Here is a 16,769-nt window from a genome sequence, read left to right on the forward strand (position 1 = left end):
GAGTCGAAAAATACATGCAGATATAAAATACGTATTAAAATAATATCTATATATCGTAGCTTCTATTTACATTAAATTATAAATAGAATTCTATCCTGAAATCTGACACAAATTAATAGATTGTTTATAACACGGGCTTAATCTCAAAATAAAAAGTAGAGCAACACGAAATGTTATCGACATGCAATAATATAATTTACTTTTTAACTGACTAGATTTATAACTTCTAATCTTTTCTTTATAATAAATATTTAATTAAATCAATGACCAATTCAAAAGTAGATTGTACGAGATTCAGTCTCGTCGTTAATCAATATTTTAATTATTTTTATCACAGTTATATCAAATGCCGCAACATAATAAATCACTCACTGACGATAGAAATAAAACTAGGTCAAAATTTTAAAAAATTTCCTTTTGTTTGAGAAAAATATATGGGAAGGAATGCATACCACGCGCAGCAACATATGCCTTTGTTTTCCGATCTCTGTGGAGATCTTTAAAACGTGGAATTATAGTGAATGGAGGTCATGCAAAATAACCGTTATATTTAAAGAAAAAAAACATCCAAACTACTTACCACATTGCGCGCGTCATGCGTATTATGATTAAAAAACTTTGGAGTAATACAATACAATAAAAATATGTAATAAAAATATTGCTTTTGTAAATTGTTCCTCTTCCAAACTTTTTCACACAAAACTTTTGTCCGCATACAAAAATATAAAAAAAGCACAGTAGCTCGGTATTAGAAAAAAATATTTTAAAAATACAACAAAAGGGAAAACTACATAATTTTCCCCAAAACTCGGTCATCCGCGGTTACGAAGTCTGAATGTATTTTTGCGGCACAGTGAAGCGTTTCGGAAAATCGCTTTGTACATGCATTCGCGTGGAAACAATAGTTCGTCACCCAATGGGATACCACCCTCCTGCGTCCCAGCCGCCCCTCCCGTCTATCTCGATACCCATCCAGGTCAAACTTCTAGTTGTACTTCTATAGTGCTTTTCCGCCTGTCGGTACTTCTCGGTGTCACACGCGGTTCTCTGTCATCCCCCCCCCCCCTCTCTCTCTCTCTCTCTCTCTCTCTCTCTCACCTGTCAACACATGTACCTATTGTCAGCGCTATTGTGGACTTCGTCGTGTGTGCTTGTCGGCGTTTACGTCTCGTATGATTCGTCGACGAGAGAGGGAGAAAGAGAGCGAAATGTGGTTGGAGAGAAGGAGAGAGGAATAAGGAAGGACGTAAAGGAAAGGAATAGGCCGCGCGACGACGAGGGAAGGGGTGCCCTCTTTTCCGTCTGCGTACGTATGACGGCGTGTGCCCGTGTGTACGCGGGGATACCACCACCGGAAGTTGGAGGCCACCGCCTGACCTTGCGTCGGTCGGTCGGTCGGTCGGTTTCAACTCTGGCGAGCAGCCCCGTTCAAACACTTGATTATATATATCGGGTGTCTCGCGAATATCGCACCAATGCGAGCTGATGCATTCTTCGGATTCGTCGGACATGTCACTCAGAGCATTTATAGAAAACTTTTGAAGATTCTGGATCAGTTACGATGTATGAAAAAATTTTATAGAAGTGTATCGGGAAAAATAACAAATAATTAATACGTATATCAGTATTATTTAATTGATAAATAATACTATAATAGCAGAATAATTAGCAAAAGCATAAATCATGATTATTAATTGTTGTAAATAAGATCAATATTTCAACAAATAAATTACTTTTTGTTAAAGCAGCTATCATTTTCATTACATCATTAGAGATAAATGTCAGAAAGATTAAGTAAACATATGCACAGTTAATTACGATTGAATTATTCATCAGGCATTATATTATTAGTCACATATTAAATGCAACATATATTTCACACAGATGACGGTCTAGATTCGCAGAACGTATCGATTGGATAGAAGATAAAATATCTTCACAGCTGGCAAAATTGCAGTCTTTAGTACAGCTGTTGCAGGTATTGATCGCGTCTGGTATATTTTTTAAACTCTGTGTAACATTTCGGGAATATTTCGGGAATTTCGCGCTAGCAACGGTCTGTCGCAGTGATTCGGAATATCTGACGCGGTTTTAAAACTGATATGCATTCCGACGGAGAGAAGCAGGTCGTTCTACTTGGAGAAATATTGATCGACAGTGCAACTTCGATCGTTATATACTTGGACACTCGTGACGCGGATGGGCGAAAAGTTGGTCGCTGTGTAAGATCGGATATGGACCCCTTTAACAGGCTGGAACCGTAATATAGGGCATTCAAGCCGATAGCACAATATTTCCTTTCTCCCTAGGGACGATCGGATTTTCCTCGTTATGCAAGAAAAGGCAAAAAAATAATATTTCACCGTAACAATTAGCCATCTAAATTACATTAATCTATCAAAGAACTTATCGCAGCAACGAAATCTTTTTTTCATTTTATGGAAATCTTTTTTCGTTTCGTTTTCTTCATCGGATATATGTATATTTATATTATCGTTCACAATATTTTAACACGATTTAAAGAGACAAACAGGCGATTTATATACGCATAAATATCTGATGCACTGCAGAAATCCGAAAATAAATTTACGTCAATCTTGGCTCACGAAATTTTCAAGTATTCCCCATTCCACCACTATCACATTAAATTTAAATATGCATGTAATTATCATGTATTGTCAGTAACACAGAACTTTAAATTTTTATCGAATAATATTGTCAAATTTCTATAAATATTCCTAAATTATAATTGCAATGATCCTTGCAAGTAATATTAGGCATATTCCAGCACTTGTAACAACTGTATATATTATATACTATATTGGAACAAGTACACATTATTAACCTAGCAAAATTAAGTTAATATTTAACTTAGTATCAATTTAAATATAATCCGATGACAGCTGTTCTAAATACTTAAAAACACGTAGTTTTAGTTCAGACAGCACAGCATATTTTCGTCTTAACTTGTTTCTGCATCGAAAAAAGATGAAATTAAATTCACCATTCTGCATTTGCATATATACATATGTAAAATATTTAAAAATGTGCAAATCAAAATGATGTAACAAAAAAGTTCTCAAAAAATTATGTAAAATAATTATTTGTAGATTTTTATTTCAAAGAGTAATCTTTGAAACATAAAGTGGTTAATCAGAGATTAAGTTTAAATAATCACTTGCCATGCACTACCGCTCGCGTTTATCTAAAATAATGTATCAGTAATGCACAACCTTTTTTAAACGGAGAGCCATTTTCAGAAATAAGCAGTCTTGTAGACTGCATAAACACAGATAGGCATGTATGAATGGATGGGTGTATGTGTGCACGTATTTTGAATCTATCTGTGTGTATAGTTGAAATAATCGAAAAAAATGCACGCATCTTTCGAGATGTTTTTCAAGTTTGAAACAATTGCTTAAGAGCTGCTCAATAAGACTACTTGTGTATATATATGCGTAATATTTAAAAAAATGTACGAATTATGTTCAAAATGACCAAGACGTGCAAATCGCATAATCTTACTCTATTTTTACAGTTTGCGTAAAATAAAAAATATTTATTTTATGCTTTTCGACTATAAATCGGCGGGCCGTACGAGGCTCGCAAACCGCGGATTGCGCATCACTAATATATGGAAATCAATTGTGAGTTACTGATTATACTTGCCACAAGGATACCAATAGTGGTGCCAAGGTTATAGGCAGCAATATTCCAAATTGTATTCCAATGAAAAAATAAATAATAATAAAACCTTGTGCGATTCCCACGTTACATATATACGACGAACATCGATTCGAAATATATCGCATCGGGCCGTAAATAAATAAGCGCTTGTGGAAAGTAGGCTTTGGGGAGCAATCAATAACCGCACACACGTATACTCGCGCCACATTTTAATACATGGGGCGTCGCCAGACTCTATACCAGATTTCCCGGCGATAGTCCTGTGCGCACACGCACGTATGCACGCACGCATACTTATTCTCGTACAACAAAGTCGAAATTGGTGATGTTGCGCGAAGAAGGACGTAAGGGCGGCGCGGCGTCTTGAATAAATCATTCGAGAAAACACAAGACGTCTCGGTGCAAACGAAGAGATCGCTACGTAACGCTAGATCAGAAGAGCGCTGAGCGAGTGATGCAAGACGCAACTGTTATGCAAATCATGTAAATTGCACTTCCTCTCAAAGTCTTCATCAAACGACAGCGAATATTGTCAGAGGAATCATACTTTGCGACTTCGTAATCTACTTCGTGAATGACTCGATTTTCGATAGAGTTCTCAACGGATTTGATAATGCAAAATGGCAATATATATTATCGATGTAGATTTTACGTCGTTTCACAATAACATTATTTCGTTGTATTATAATCCGTTTCGATATGAGGAATATCGTAAATGGACGGACATCCGTAAAAGCAGACTTTAAAAAATTAAAAGTAAATGAATAAGCCATTGTGAAATACGTATCACCAATTCCGCGATACCTTCCTTCATAAAAATTTAAATAATCTTTATACACATGCGTTAATAATATTTCCGTTTCTCGTTCTCTATCTTTTTATATATACACAGTACACAGAAGATTAAGTGTATGTTATATAGCATTATATGTTATATATGCAGTTATTTATAATCCTTGTCTGGCTTAGGATTACAGTTTGTTACATTGTAATCTCATATTTGTATATGTTATGCGTGTGAATACATGTACGATATAGATAGATGTTCTATTGTATTAAAGATTTTATCCATTTTCATTCATTCACTCGCTTTTTTCCATTAAGAGATGCATATTGAATAGAGCGAGTCCATTAGCAGGATTGTAAATATTGCGCTATCTACATTTTTCCACGCATCCGTGCTTAACACATGAATAGTCGTAAGGGAGAGATGGCCGTTATTTTCAACGTGACGGTACGCGTAGGGAGCAAATACGTAAACACGCAGGCTAGAACAACATGTAGGTGGTACGCGCAATCGACCTGTCAGCTATAATTAAAGGCATTTTCATTAAATTCGCAACGGCGGAATGAAACGACTAGAACTGCCAGACCGCTCAAAGGGGCGGCGCGTGAGGTCTCAACTGTCTTACTAACTTAACCCCGTAGAGATTTATATCGAGACTTCCGTTGTAATACTGCAAAAGCCTCCTTTATACCCTGCAAAGTTGGCCCCTATCACTAAAATTAATTTAATGGCCCAAGATTATAATCTATTTCACAAAAAAACTTTTATATTAGCATATTAATTCTTAAAGCCCGATTACGGATATTCCGTGTCCGATTTCTATCCACGGAAGTTTCTTGAAATTTCAAAGGTAATTAAATTATACATTTTATATTTTTTTTTTTCTAAAAAGGAGTACAGACATTTATTCTAAAAATTGGAAAATATATTGACAAATTTTTAGAGGTCTTTTGAACTACTCTTCATAGATGAAAAAATGGAATACGAGATATCTATGGTCAATACACTTTCAATCAATATAAAAATTTCTCAATTATTGTTAGATATTTTTATACGTTCAATAATTTTAATCAACATTAACAGTGAAATATATATTTTTCTTCAATTACAAAACTATCGTTAATCACTGATTGTGAGTAGAACTGTTTATCATCTTAACTTTCAAAGACCAACATGAGCGTTCTCGGTTTTCTCGCGCGCGTATATTTACGTGCCTGCACACACTCACAATAGTCAAATAAACAAAAACTAATCCAGCAGTCGAAAACATAAAAGCCTCGCGTCGGGGAAATTAATCCGTGGTGACTCGTTCCGGACACCAGGGCGTGACGCACACGATTAATTACCGTGCTCCACAAAAAGGGGCATTTTGACGCGCGCGTGCGGACGTAGATGCACGCGCATGAAGCTCGAGCGGAAGCCCGTTTCCCCGATGACGACGAAGCAAAAACGCACGGCATCGTCGCGAGCAAGTGCGCGCGATAACGCGAGAAACGGATTAGGCGAGGAATCTCGTTAACGACGCCGTTAATTAATTTAATGCGATTCTCACCGATAATCGTTTGAGTAAATTACTCGCGTTCCGCGAGAGATTCGCGCTCTTTCATTACCGAGTCTACACAGTGCGGTTGTGACCGATGCCCGCGCTTCATTAAAATTAATAGAATGTCCATTTCCAAATCGTTCTCTCTCTCTCTCTCTCTCTCTCTCTCTCTCTCTCTCTCTCTCTCTCTCTCTCTTTTGCTTGAAGATTTAGATTATCATTTTGCGAAAAAAAATTAAGAGAAATTCGAGAAATTAAAATAAAAGTGATCGAAATATTTATAATCCTGAAATTTACAAAAATTATTATATCATACAAGGAAAGAACAAGAGATTTTGCTAAAATATTTAAAAATTTAACTAGATACAAATCTGAAAATAATTTTGTCGGATTAAAATAATTACGACGGACGTTTAAGCGTAACGAGCAATGCTGCAAAAAGTTTTGACAAGTTTCTAGTAACCAGCTAGAGCATCCTACATAATTATTTTAATAATTCAACAAAATTATTTTTACAGATCTGTATTTAAATAAATCTTCAGATACTTTAATAAAACCGTTCTTTCCGTATATATCCAACTTTTTGCACTTTGCTTTGTCAATCGTTTACTTGACAATTTCCTAGATCCGCCTGAGCGGTACACAGTATCGCCGGAGGATCTCTGGGTATGTTTGCGACAGCCGAATGATGAAAGGTGAAAATATGGAAATCCAAAAATAGCAACGCGCCGCGGGCACGTCGACGACGCGGACATTCCCGGCGGGAAAGCGGCGAGGGCGGGGGTGGAGATTCGATATTTCAAGCCCCTACGCCCGTATCTGGGCGTTGCCCGATAAACCGGGTTGTCGCGGGGCGCGTGACCACGGACGATGGACGAGAGAAGAGAATCGACGAGGAGTGCCGAGAAGTAATCGCGAGCTCTCGCATTGATATGTAGAGATATAATGCCGAAAACAGCAAACGTCAATTTTGCGCGATAAACACGACGGCAATTTAAATAATTCTTTTTATAATATTGATATTGTAAATTTAATTAATCGTATTACCTAATTAAAATTTCATTCCCCTCTTAATTCAATTTAATTTAATATCAATTAATTGCGTTTAATATCAGTGTCAAAATTTCTCGATGGAAAATTAAAGCTGGTCAACTAAACAGCACTTATGTTCTATTTATTTTATCATTGCTATTATTATTTTTATCTCAAGAAGATGTACGCTCGACAAAATTTTTAGACTAAATTAAATAAAGCAACGTTATCGAGAAATAATTTGTAAAAAAGTAAAAACTTAAAGTTCTCCGTACAGTTGGCATTTCTATATTAATATCTTCTAATTTCTCATTTCGTGCATTTTGTGCGAGACGTAATTAATCAGTATTCTATAAGTTGCACAGAACATTAATTTTATCATTAATTCAATGTTCATTAATTAATTCAATGCTATGTCAAAAAGGGATGTGAGTACATAGAGATTCGTTTTAATTAAACTGTTTCGACTGACTAAGCCACCCCTTCTTTTCGGGATTACTTCGACTGAGTAGATACACTTTTGCATTCAGATACCACCCTTGGTAGTAAATTCAGCAAAGGACAGTAACCCCAGCGATATAACTCTTCAAACTATTAACGGCATAATCCCGACTCCTAATTTTTCTAATTAACTCAGATCGAGATTATCTGTAGTGAGCATTCGTAAGGCACATAACTTTTGTCAACAAAAATAATTTATATCTGGAAATTTTAGAAAAGAGAGAAATATCGTTTTTTTTTCTCATTTTACGAATTTAAAAAAAATCGAAAAATTGTTTATTTATAGTTTGAAAATGTTAGTTCACGAAAATGTTTTTATGTCTCAAATTTTTTTTATAAAATTGCAAATTTTTACATGCATCCTATCAATAAAATTATAATAATATTGGACGTGATAAATTCTTCACTTTTTCTATTAGAATACAGATTGCATTTTTTTCAAACGATAAATCATTCTCTTGTTAAATCAATTAATCATTTTTTTTTACCTAAAAATCATTTGTTATTAGTATCTGCTGGACATCTATATTAATTGAGGATTGACTGGTCTACGTTCGCAAATTTTCATTCTTGCACAGATATAACTTCGTGCATCGTCTTAAAGCAGCAGGAAGGAAATTTTATTGCTCCGAATTGCCGGCACTGAATGTTCGCGTTCAGAGGCGAAAATTACGGGCCAGTTACGTTCGTTGACAGGTCGATTGCATCGCGGATAAATAGAGCTGTCAATTGACGACGACGAGCTTTTTCTTGCCATCTACTTTCCTGTCGTTCGTTACGGTCATCGGGTAGACAGCGTCTTCTCTTTATGTAATTAGAACACACGATGAAGAACTTAATACGTTACGACTTTCCCAACCATATGTCCTTAAATTATCTTTCACCGTTTAGACGGTAAGCAATCATCGCGGACGACTTAATTAAGACTACCCCAGCTAAATCGTTGCTTGAGATACTTTTTCTATCAATTAGTTGCGATACTCATCGACTATAATTATCATCTTGTTGGATTATTCATTATAGTAGTTTCTCTTCGATTATATTTGTCATATGCCACTCCTCTATTTTGCGCTCCTAAGTATACGCGGCCCCACGACGGATTATGTCAGAACGTGAGAGACGAGGGCGTTGACCAAAGGTACAAAAAAACACTGTTGTATAGATCGATAAATATACTCCCAAATTGTATCTGGCTCAGACTTAACGATGACGTTATCTACATATATATTAAATTTACCATTGAATTTATCATTGAATTTACCTGACTCTATATTTTACTTATTCTAATAAAATATCGTACAACGTATGTAACATTATTACTAATTGATGAGTCATGTTTTAATCACTATTTGGTACATAATTTAGCGCAAAATATAAAAAATTACTAATAAATATTCTTGGTAATAATTTTAGCATTTTAATTAATTAGTTTGTTATTAGGTTAATATGCAAAATAATTAATTAAACTAATGACTTAAAATGCATCATCTATTTAAAAGTTGCTACGTTTCCTTCCTTATAATGTACACATTTAATCTCCATCTGATATATTTTCCATAATTTTTTTTAATATTTGTATTATTATAACATTTATCAAAATATTATTAATGATAAAAATCATTCATTTGTATCGTATTTTGTATTGAAAAAGTATATTCGTAAAAAAAGGATCTTCACTTTAGAAAGTTCACGTTTGTTTATTGGTTATATAATTTAAACAAAAAAAAATTAATTAACTTTATAAGAATTAAATAATTTGTATATTCATTTCAATTATTTAATATTTAAGCTACACATTTCCGATAATTGGAATCCTAAAAATATGATGTCGTTTCATCAAAAGAAGGATTAAATTTAACATAATTCATGCAAATATATTAAAAAATGGCGTAATAATATTAGTATTAACATGCGAAAGAAATAATTAAATAAAATATAAATAATTAACAATACGCATATAAATAAAACACAATAGAACTAGCAACATCAGTAATTAAATAAATAAATAAAATTAATAACAGATAATTAACATTTTCCATTAAAAATATAACTCGCAAGTGTAAAGATACACGCAAATATGCGAATGATGCCGCCGGAGATGAAAGAGAAGTGCTCTCGTGGACAGACGCGTAACGTCGTTGCATCCCCTTTAAGGTAGACTCTCTAACTATACGAATACATGATCGCCCATTCAATCGAAGCGAATCACATTTTAGACCGCGAAGAAATGTTGAACGTTAATAAATGTTAAACAGTAACATTAATAATTCATTGAAAAATGTAATCCATTTATTCTTAAGAATTTAAGTCCCATATATTATAAGCTTTTAGGCAGAAAAATGAATAGTGATACACTCGATCTTTGAATTCATATTATCTTTCACTGCAATGCTGTCTTTAACTGTCATTTAATAAATGTTAATCGATTAAAGGTTAAATCATAGATAAATATGTTAATAGATATGTATTCAATAATTATAAAAATCACGAGCGTAAGATTTTAACGCGACTCGGGATATTCGAAAAGTCATAGTGTGAAAATTAATAAGAATGGAGAAAATGTTCGTATTAAAAGTATGTAAAAAAAGAAACAAATATTATAATGCAATCAATATTAATTTGTAATAATTAATGTAATCTTAAAGTTGTTTATTACGATATAAATTAACGCGAGCTAAAAATACTAATTAGAATTTATTGTAATGTTATAATTATGATTAATAAAATATGCAGTTAATATTTATGCAGTATTTATCGTAAACATAATTCGAGCTGCAGTGATAACATGATCGCAATATCATGTTGTTAAATTCGCTGCACACACGCGCAGGAGGATCAACGTATTACGTCAAAAGAAACACGAGCTCAACCATTTTGCACGAGTGTTATTATTACACGTCAATAGAGCAATATGGTGAAGATATTTTAACGTTTAATAAAGGGGAATAAAATTTAGAAGAAAGAGAGAGTAGCCCGTTGATCAACGTCTCTTGAACCACATCGCAGAAAGAGCCACTCACATAGCAATTATTTTTTATTACCCCCGTTAAACTATTCGGCGAGACGTTACTGCATTTAGAATGGGCGTTGAAAGCGCGGCGCACGATAGAGGGTAATTTATTCAATAGCCCGTCATTATTTCAATATTACCCCCGTGTTTTTAAATAGATACAATTTCGGCCGAACGGTCAATTATCATTTACGTTACGTTTGAGCGCATGAGCCGGAGAGGCGTATGAGAAATGCACATCGAAGCTGAATTGCATAATCAAATTCCAGGGTCAGCTCTGTATATATTAATGTAATCATCGTACTGTATCGGCATACAGAGTATTTGCAAACGTCATCATACATCTTAAAACATTAAGAATCAATTTATATTTAATGAATGGCGATTCTGCTATATCATTCTATCATTTATTTATGCTTTTATTTTTCAACATTTTATACTCTAATTATTTGAAATTTCAGCTGTGATCCGCACATCAATTGATATTTTCTTGAAATAAAATCTGATTAAGCTTTTCTGGAAAGCAATCGAAAAGCAAGGTTTCATTGCCAATTAATTGAATTAATTTGTACGTGTATGTGCGTGAGAAAGAGAGTGAGAGAGAGAAAATTTTGAAGCTATTTATCTATATGCTCAATTTATGAATAAGTATGGATGAGTGAATGAACGGTTAGAAAACAGATGATTTATCTCCTCGAGAATCACGGAAAGGACGGCATGTACATATTAGTCAATGAACAGAGGTCTTACTAATGACTCATATAGCGGAGGATGTCTCGGCCGGATATGTGCGCGTGTGTGTCGACACGTGGGGATGTGGTGCACGTGCTTGCGCATAGCGAGGGTCGCGCCCGTAAACCAAGCTCGAATTCCAGAACAAGTGAATTGGAGTGCTGAGCATTCCATACTAAATCAATTATACATTACAATTAATTCTTAAACCAAGTTAAAATGTATACGCAAAATTCTATCGTGTTTCTTAGTTTCGCTCAATTATAACAAATGACGAATTCAAATATTTTTAATTTGCAGGTGATTTTTGCAAAATTATATGTCATAGTTCAATGTTCTTTGATTATTTTTTTCTAATAATTTTCTGATTCCAATCTTTCCCAATAATTTTTTAATCTTAAGTGTCAAAAACAGCGATCAAACTTCAAATAGAAATTCCGTAAATATAAAAAAAAAATCTCTACATAAAAGTATATAAATAATAAAGTTCTATTAATAACGTGCATGTTCTTTAAGCTTGAAATTTTTAATCGCTAAAAAACTATTATCTCAACGATGTTAAAACAATCATTCTTGCAAGCTCTCAATTTATTACTAAAATGTACAATGCTTGATATAATCGTATGTATCGTGCACGCAAATGCACACAGCGCAGGTTAATTAATAAATGGCGTCTCGCCGGTGTGTTATCAGCACCTGGACCATCTCGCAAACAAGCGGCACGAAGCGTTTCGCGCCACGTTGGTAGTCGTAACACGTGAGATCATGACTCATTCCGCTTTTACTATTCACACGACATACCAACAGGCGGATCCATCCAACAGACGAACGGACACAACTAAAAGTCAAGGTTGATTCTTTCAACATAGATTTCGTGGAATGAGATAAGATCCCGCGAATTCGGCGAAATGGGTAACGAAACGGTCCTGCTATTTCGAGATTCTGAAGCGATTCGCTCTGCATATTGTCGGATAAAATTCGACACGCTCTGTCTCAAACAAATAAAAGCACGATGTTTCCTAATTCGTTAACTGCAATCTCAGGTGCATGTGTGTTCTTTAACTAGGTTGGAGACAATTTCATTCTTTTCCATGGAAATCAGATTGAGGCGTAATTACGAAGTAGTTTAACATCGAGATTAAAGGATTTCGGCGCATTAAATTTCACAGTCACGAGCAAGAAACGCGAATACCGTGAATCGCATCTTTCAGTTATCTTCACTATGTTTTATTCACTGTGTGAATTATGTATTAAAGGGAATTTTAATTTACGACTTGATTATTAAGCTTTCAAGATTGCGCAAAAAATTCTTCTCCAAATGATAAAGCATATATATAAATAAAATTCATAGGTCGGCATAACTCAGCCGATTCTCATTTCAAAACTGTTTTAAGTAATGTCTCAAGACGCTAATGCATCTCTTATAATTAGTTGATGATATCTTGAGACGGTACTTAAATATCGACCGGCCATAGTTTCTAATTTTGCCTTTTCTGATTCTCACTCGGTGTGAAGGCCGGTAGAGTCACAGAAATTAATTACTGATAGTAGATTAATTAATGTGCTGTTATGTTTCGACGGTCACAGTTCACAGCGGTTCTCTCCTTCCTTTGTCTCCCTTTCATTCCAGCCCGCCAATTAATTTGATAAAATGAAAAGGCTTAAAAACACGAGAAGTGCCTCTTTCGTCTCTCACGCGTGCGTTACGATGAAGATTGTCGGATGGGAATGACCCGTGCGCGGCAAGACAGGAATAGTCGAAAGAGAGAGACGGAAGAGGAGCGAAAGAGTGATGCACACGTGCAAGCTATCTCTCTATTTTTATGTGTAACTCTTTTGAAATGGTCCTCCGCGCACGCTACTACGTGGGAGTTCTACACTTTTCTCCCTTCTCCGCTCTTATCGAAACACTCGAGGAAAGTTAAGTAGGAGATAATTGGATAGTCGTGGTCCTCAGCTCATAATTTGGCTTTTCATAAATCCGATTCGATTCCGGTGAACTCTTAATGCGAAGATGCAAAGGCGCACAAGAAATTGTTATTGTCTCACGAAATGAGTAGTGGTATCTTCAGTATTCACATTTAATAATAAAGAAATACCAATAACCATTATAAAATTATTAAAAAATACAAAATATTAATAATTAATAATTTCATTGTTATTAAACATAATTTTTAAATCTATAAAAAAATTAATTGTACAGCGTTATATCTATTTTTTCTCAAGCTATACAGCTTGAGAAGCTTCACAAGCTATAAGATAAATTATAAAAGCATATTCGTGTAAGAAATATTTTCACAGGAAAAAATTAACCATTGTCAAAACAGCCATAATTTGCGGTAATCAGATTTCACGAACATATAAGAAATTCGATACGATATTCACAACGAAAGCATGTCAGCGGAGAGTCAATGGCCTCCGTACACGTGTATGTACGCTAGTTTGTGTATCAGCAGGTGTATTCTTCCAAAGATACGCAAATTTATATTCAAAAGAAGCGTTAAGAATATAACAATAAGCGTTAAAATTATTCTTAAAAATTATTCTCGACAAGTGAGTCCTGAGATTGACTAGTAAATATCGTGGTGCTAGAACAAATTTACATAAAAATTGATTCCTTCCATTATGTTTGTATGAATTATTATTTTTTAACTCTTACACATCTCTTTTTTTCCTCAATTCTTTTTCTATTCATAGAGTAATTTAGGTACTTCAGACCTGCCGTTTATTTTTCTTTCGAGCACATAGAAATAAACAATTGAAAGAAAATCGAAAATCATGAAATATATAATGCATTTAAGAAATTCTTTGATTATTATTAGCAAGAATAAATAAAAACGTTTCAAAGTCAATTAAACAATTTTAAAAATTAGATAATGTTAATCAATTAAATAAAAGCATTTATACGTTTTTTTTTCAAGCTTTTTTTAAAAAAAAATCACCTCAATTATTGCAACGATGAAAAAGTCTTCAGCGAACTGAGAAAAACGTCATTCTTCCAAAGAGCAATTTTCAATATTTATAGCATGTCTAGACACGGACGTATGAACGCTTTTTGTTAATCTCGCATGTGCATTCGTAAGACGCGGTTTACGAACGAAAAAGAAGAAACGCGAGCGAGCGGATGGCTCGTAAGGGATGAACTCTCGCGGAAAGAGAAGGAGGAAAGTAACAACGGCAAGTAGCCGAGCAAGAGAGACGAAGAGTTGCCATGGTGACCATCAAAGGCGCCGATCAGACACGAAGGGATGAGAATACCTCTTTTATCGCCGACTTTGTCACGCAGAAGCCGCCACCGCGGAACCGAAGAATACGCTCCCTTCGCGTCACGCCGCCCATTCATCCCTTAACTCCGGTCCTTTCGAGTTCCACCGGAGCGGAAAGTATTTGCGGGATTGAAACGAGCGAGCCCCGCGAAAAAAGAGAGCGGCGCCGTGACGTTTACGTGGCGCCTATAACGCTGTACCGAGTGTTCCGGAATCGCCAAAGGTCTTTCTAGTCCCACGAAAAAGTTTAGAATCACACAATTTTTATCTACTGCACAGGAGACGCTCCATTTATTTTTCTCAACTTTTAAAATTAAATCTTCAACATTCGGCATTTTCAATTTTGAATTTTTCAAACAGAAAAGTGTTTGTTCCTTCTCTCATTGACAATTAAAAATTTCTTATTAACTTATTTATGATAAAATATTTACTCTTATATCCAAATAAAAAAAAATTGTTTCGAGATATGAATAAAATGTGATAGAGAACTACGTATCAAAATACGTTTCTTTGCAACAATCAGTGTATTTATCTTCGAAATAAAACAGCATCAAAAACCAAACCCACCGATATTATGTCGCACAATCAATTCATGAATTATTTTGATGTAATTAGCTAATTATTGTGGAAACGCAATTCGATTCACGAAAATCAGAAACAATCGATGTCGCGCGTCCGAATGATATATATCCTCGAGTTCGCAAAGTTACTATTGTCAATGAGGAAACACAAATGCTCACGGGATCAGTTATCGTGCTAGTCGATGTATAAATCACTCAGGTTACCATCGTAAATTATATTGAGGTACACTTCGAACCGATAAATTTGACCATTTGTGCGAGTGCACCGTGCGGGACAACTAAAGAGTCGTGGTTGTTTATACACGGCCGACGCGATATATATTAATAATAAATATACACTTTGTGACGTACTGAAATGCAATTTGTGGTTGATTTAACAATTTCTTCGGTAAAAACCGTCACACACATGAATATAAAACATATTAAAATTAAAAAAAAGAATTTATATATACAAGAGAAAGAGGAAAAGGAAAAGAAAAAAATATAATAAAAGGATAAGAATATTCAATACATTAAATCTACAAAAAAATAAAATAACTAAATTTATGAAATAACAAAGAAATATTTTTTATGAAAATGTATTTTTTCTTTCAAGTGTTTCTTTTTTGCATAAATGATTTTTTGACTTACAAAAAAAAATAAATTAGAGTTTATCTGTTTTAAAAAGAACTAGTTAAAATACAAAAAGAAAATGATTGCGTAAAAGAAAAAAAATTATAAAAGAAAAAATACATTCGCATATAAAAAACAATATTCCTTTGTTATTTCATAAAAACTTAATTTATAAACAAAATATTAAATCTGTGTGATGATTCATATTATAAATATTTTAAGTAATTTGAGACTTTAAAAAATTACAAATTTGTAATTTATTATGAATAATCGAGGGGAAATTCACAGCCGGCATTGGTGTACAAAATTTCGGCAGTGGACTGCCGAAAAAAGTAAGCAGTGACCTATAATATTGACGGCATTGTCGTCAGTGGTTGGGGAGTGGTGAGCTCACTTCAGAGTCGGTTTTTCGATCATGGGGTTGAGCACAAAAATTTTTGAATACTTCGGGAAAGCTTTAGAATTCTTGTGCAGGCATTGGCGTATGATAATGGGCACGCGGTAGTGTTCATAATTGCATGGCATTGCCTTAATTTTAATATAGGATCGACGGCATTGTAGGCATTGACTAACATTGTCGGCAGTGTACAAAAATGTCGGCAGTGTTTTACAGCAATGCCAAAAATCGGCATTGGTGTACAAAATTTTGGGTTGTGAATTCCCCCTCATGAATAATGCTTTTCAAAATTAATCTTTAATTTAATCTTAACGTAACTTTTAATTGAATTAGTTTTTGTTCATGTAACTTTAAATGTAACTAAATTTGCAAGTTTCTTTTATAAGCCATTAGTTTATCCCTGATAATTATAAAATTATAACCAACATAAAAAATTTTTGTTTGTAATTTTATATATGTATTCTAATATATTTTAATATATATTTTATGTACATGCCTGTATATTTTGCTTTTCAAAATATGTCTTGAAATTACAAACATAACTCTGTTCTAAATTCCGAAATTCTCACGCAAATTTCTACTTTTAGCGTTCGTCTAAAGTCTAGACTGTGCAAACGACTC

The 16,769-nt window shown here is 34.2% G+C and overlaps 1 protein-coding gene across 5 annotated transcripts in view; it reads right to left on the bottom strand.

Moving 5' to 3' along the window:
* LOC105207370 (probable JmjC domain-containing histone demethylation protein 2C) overlaps nt 1-16,769 on the bottom strand; it is a 301,096-nt gene that overhangs the window by 254,086 nt on the left and 30,241 nt on the right. The window lies entirely within an intron of this gene.

The sequence above is a fragment of the Solenopsis invicta genome, chromosome 16 (assembly GCF_016802725.1).
Source record: "Solenopsis invicta isolate M01_SB chromosome 16, UNIL_Sinv_3.0, whole genome shotgun sequence".
Taxonomy (NCBI): domain Eukaryota; kingdom Metazoa; phylum Arthropoda; class Insecta; order Hymenoptera; family Formicidae; genus Solenopsis; species Solenopsis invicta.